Raw genomic sequence first — 5,214 nt, forward strand, 5'->3', positions numbered from 1 at the left:
AATCCAGAGGCTCATTGCTGTCCTTCAGCTGCTGCTGTTGACTGTGGTCATCTAGCAGCTTGTAGTTCATTGTTGGTCATCTTGATTGTTTTTTAGAGCTGACCAAAAGGTATTTGGCTTGTGCATCCTGCGTGGGTCGCTCATCTGAACAAGGTTTGAGTGATTGAAACACAAACTTTCCTGAAGCAGATGAGTGCCCAAAGACTGAATAAAGTGTTACCCTTCTGTGTGTGTGTGTGGGATGGACTTAGCTACTCTTAACTGTGGAAGGAGTCCTGGAAGCAGCAAACCAAGAGGTCTCTGTGTGCATATTGGGAGGTGAGTTAATAGTGTGTTCTTGCTAAATGAGAAGCGAGTGAGCTAGTGAGATTGAGGTGGATTTGGTTTTGAAAGGGTTAATGACAAAGTTAGCCATCTGCCAGAGTTGGGGAACTGCCTAAGTGTAAGTGTGTGCTGCCAGGTGGCCTGGCAACCAGCCAGCTGGTACTCTGAACCAGAGGCACTTCTATGGCAAAGTGCTTCTGAAGTAACTTTGTAGTTAAAATCTGATTTGTTTTGTATATAAATTCTATAATACCAATAGTTGTATTAATAGTTTAACCCCTTGTATACTGTTCTATGTTGCTGTGACTGTTTGAGGCTGGTTCTTGAAAATATATTTGTGTTATTTACCTCTGGAGTCATTTGTTCTTACCCAATTACCTCTATAAGGCTCATTGGACACCCTACATTTGTCATCAGTTTGTCAAAGTCAGCTAGGCAAATTTTTAAGTTGTCTAGCCACCCCATTCTTAATCTGTCAGAGATGTAATTATTTGGGGCCTGCCATAATTAAAAATGATGTTTTCTATATTTGGGTTAAACAGTCAACAAACTGGCATTTAATTGGCCTTATTTGAATATCAGATTAGCTAAGTTTAACACCTTTATCAGCAAGCCGTTTACTAGCAGAGTGTAGTTTGATTTTAGAACATGTTGAACCTTTTTTTCCACTGCCTTCCAGTCACAGATGCTTTTTTCAGAGTACCCTTCTCATTTAGGTTTTGCAGTGATTTTGAAGAGCTGAATATGGCTGTGCAACATGTAAGACAGTTTAGATTCAATTTCTTTAGGCAAAAGGGCCAAATCTACACTTACTGAAGTTGGTTGCTATCCATCCACTAACCCAGTACTGCAGAATCATAGAAAATTAGGGTTGCGAAGGACTTCAAGAGGTCATCAGGTCCAATCCCCTGCTCAAAGCAGGACCATCTGCAACTCAGTCATTCTAGCCAAAGCTTTGTCTAGCCAGGTCAGAAAAACCTTCAAGGATGGAGATTCCACCACCTCTTGGGTATAACCTGTTTCAGTGTTTTACTACCTTCCTCATGAGAGTTTTTCCTAATATCTAACCTCAACTTCCCTTGCTGCAACTTGAGACAATTGCTCCTTGTTTGGTTACCTGCCACCATTGAGAAAATCTAGCTCCATCCTCTTTGGAACCACCCTCCAGATATTTGAAGGCTGCTAACAAATTCCCCCTCAGTCTTTTCTTCTCTAGACGAAACAAGCCCAGTTCCCTCAGCTTTCCTTAGAAGTGACGTGCCTTAGTCCCTTAACTTTATTCGTTGCTTTTTGCAGGAATCTCTCCATTTTGTCTACATCTTTCCTCTTTGTGTGTGTGTGTGTGGAAGGGGGCATGCAAAACTGGGCACAGTACTCCAAATGTGGCCGTACCAGTGTTGAAAGGAGGGGAATAGTCACTTCCTTCAATCTGCTGGCAACGTGTCTACTAATGCATCCCCGTATGCTGCTAGCCTTCTTTGCAACAAGGGCACACTGCTGAGTCATATTCAGCTTATTGTAACCTCAAGATCCTTTTCTGCAGAGCTGCTGCTTAGCCAGTTAGCCCCCAGTGTGTCGCAGTGCATGGGGCTATTCTGTCCTAAATGCAGGACTTAAGCTCTTGCCCTTATTGACCCTCATGAGATTTCTTTTGGTCCAGTCCTCCAATTTGTCTGTTATTCTGAATCCTAGTCCTCCCCTCCAGCATATCTATTACTCCCTCCCTCCAGTTTGGTATCATCTTGGAAACTTGCTAAGGGTGCATGCCATCCCATCTTCCAGGTCACCGATGAAAATATTGAACAACTTGCCCCAGGACCAACCCCTGGGGCACTCCACTTGATACGGACTGCCAATCGGACATTGAGCTATTGATCACTGCCCTCTGAGCCCCACGATCCAATCAGTTTTCTATGCACCTTACAGTCCATTCATCCAAACCATACTTCTTTAGCTTGCTTGTGACATTGTTGTGGGAGACAATATCATGCTCCTTGCTAAAATCAGAGTATCTCAGATCCACTTGTCTCCTCACATCCATACAGCTAGTCATCTCATCATAGAAGGCAATCAGGTTGGTCAGGCATGACTAGCCCTTGGTGAATCCATGCTGACTGTTCCTAATCACCTTCTTCTCTTCCTCCAAGTGCTTAAAATGGATTCCTTGAGGAACTGCTTCATGATTTTTCCAGGGACTGAGGTGAGGCTGACTGGTCTGTAGTTCCCTGGATCCTCCTCCTTCCCTTTCTGAAAGACAGGCAGTATAATTGCTCTTTTCCAAGTATATGGGACCTTTCCCAAGTGCTGTAAGTTTTCAAAGATAATGGCCAGTGGCTCTGCAATCATGTCGGCCAATTCCCTCGGCTTCCTTGGGTACATCCCATCTAGCCCCCTGGACTTGTGCATGTCCACCTTTTCTAAGTACAGTCAAAATTTTGTTAACTGGCATCTTACAAGCTCTATTAACTGGCATGCTGGCTTGTAAGATAAAGTGAAACCAGAAGTGCCCATCGTGGCACTTCTGGTTTCTCTGAGCCCCTATGGCCCAGGGCAAAGCAGCCTGTGCTGCCGAGCCCCCACGGCCCGGGGGGCATAACAGGCTGCGCGGGGCTGTGTGGGGCCCACCTCCCCGTCCCGCAAGGCCTACAGGGCCCACGGGAGGGGCGGAGAGTGCCCCAGATGCGGCAGCTGGGGCCACTCAATTAACTGGCATATTTTGTTATCCGGCATATTTTGTTATCTGGCATCCCCCATTCTCGGGGGATGACAGATAACAGAGCTTTTACTATAGTCCCTAACCTGTTCTTTTGCCACTGTTTGCTGTTCACCTTTCCCACAAACTGTGCTGCTAGGTGCAGTAGACTGGGAGCTGACCTTGCCTGTGAAGACTGAGGTAAAAGAGGCATTGAGCTCTTCAGTCTTTTCCACATTATCTGTCATGAGGTTGCCTCCCTCATCTAGCAAGGGAACCACACTTGCCCTGATCTTCCTCTTTTTGCTGACATATTTTTAGAAACCCATCTTGTTACTGTTCATGTCCCTTGCTAGCTGCAATTCCAATTGTGCTTTGGCCTTCCTGATTTCATCCTGGCATGCCCAAGCAATACTCTTATTATCCGTCTATTTGTTTGTCCAAGTTTCCACTTATACGTTTCTTTTTGTATTTTAGCTCACTGAAGAGTTCCTGCTAAGTCAAGATGGTCGACTGCCTGACTTGCTAGTTTTTCTGTACATCAGGATGGTTTGTTCCTGCGCCCCCAAGAAGGTTTCTCTAAAGTACAGCCAGCTCTCCTGGACTCCTCTGCTGCTCAGACTGGCCTCGCAGGGGATCTTATCAGTCCCCTGAATCGAAGTCTGCTTGTCTGAAGTCTGAGGCCTATACTTTGCTGCTCTCCATCCTTCCCTTCCTTAAGATCCTGAACTCAATCATTTGTGGTTGCTGCTGCACAAGTTGCCAGCTACTAGTACTTTATCCACCATTTCTCCAGTTTGTGAGCAACAGGTCAAGAAGAGCATGGCCCCTAACTGGCCTCTCCAACTAGGAGAGTCCTAAGTGAACACAATACAGGTGGTGATGAAGTAACCCCATATTGTTTCCCAAGGTCACATACCTGAATCAAAGATGATAATCCTCCTAATAATAGGATTCTGTACAGCAAGAAGCAAGGATTTTTTGATTGTGTTATCTTTTATTGGACCAGCTCGAATTAAGATATCTTGCCCTAAGAAATCCTTTTGTAAATGTGTGGACATCTTGGCTCCAAACATCACTGTTACATTGTTGGTGTCACTGGGCATAACCCTAGGTAACTCAGAGGGATGGAAGACCACGAGTGTCGATGAAGCCCCTCTGCTCTAGGCCCAGGCGAGCCAGGGCCCCCCCCCGAACCTTTGTAACCCTTTCTTTGAATTTTTGTAACCTCCTGTAATACTGGAAAACAGGATGAGTAGCAAGCAAGCTGAAACTCCCTAAAAACTGTTATCTGTGGAATGCAAGGGCACCGCTCAGAGAGAGAAGGGAGGAGGGAAAGTGGGGGGGCAGCTAGTGGAAAACTACTGTAGAAAATGACCAGGTTATAAATATACACTGTTGCAGGGCTAGGGGGCGTGGGATTTGAGACCATAGTCTCCCTGCGCCTTTTACTTGAGCTCAAATAAACTCTGTCTACTTCTCCCCTCAGTGTATTTATTGGTGCGACGCACACCAGGCAATGAACTCAATCGTTGCCTCCTTTGGGCACCTTGTGCCGGCAACAACACTACTGTATTCTGTATATGTAAAGTTTCTAAATGTGTTATAAATTTCCGTGTACAGAATCCAATTACTGGAGGGTCATCTTAGATTCCCCTCCTCTTCCACGCTTCTCCCAGGCCCCCCAGCTGCAGCAGGGAAAGCAGAGTGGGGTGGGAACAGAGCAGTAGCCGAGGTCAAGAAGCTTAAACCCTTCCTTCCCCGTGCCGGCCCCAACCTCTACCGCTCCTCTGGCCACTTAAGCGTGCACGTTTCCGGCCCTGTTCCCCCCCGGGGCAAGGAGGCCTCATCCCCACTCACGGCTACATCAGTCCGCCCAGCCCACGCAGAACAGCGCTGTCTAACAGCGCGCGCAGATTGACGCCAGCACCGCCCTATACCGCGCGACAGGTTGATGGGAAATGTAGTTCCCCTTGTCCTCCCTCTGATTGGCTGGCGGAGGGGGCGGCATTTCCGGGCTGCGGTTGAAGATTTTTTTGTTCGTCATGTGGCCTCCGCTGGTTGGTTGGCCGGCAGCCAATGGCGGCGCGGGCTTGGCGGCTGAGCGGCCGGACCTGGCAGGGCGGCCGCTCCCCCCAGGGAGCCCGGAGGCTGCCGGAGCGGGAGGATGCGGCTGCGCTCGGGGGCGTTCGCCTGCT

The sequence above is a fragment of the Crocodylus porosus genome, unplaced genomic scaffold (genome assembly GCF_001723895.1).
Source record: "Crocodylus porosus isolate Cpor-Errol unplaced genomic scaffold, CroPor_comp1, whole genome shotgun sequence".
Lineage (NCBI taxonomy): Eukaryota > Metazoa > Chordata > Crocodylia > Crocodylidae > Crocodylus > Crocodylus porosus.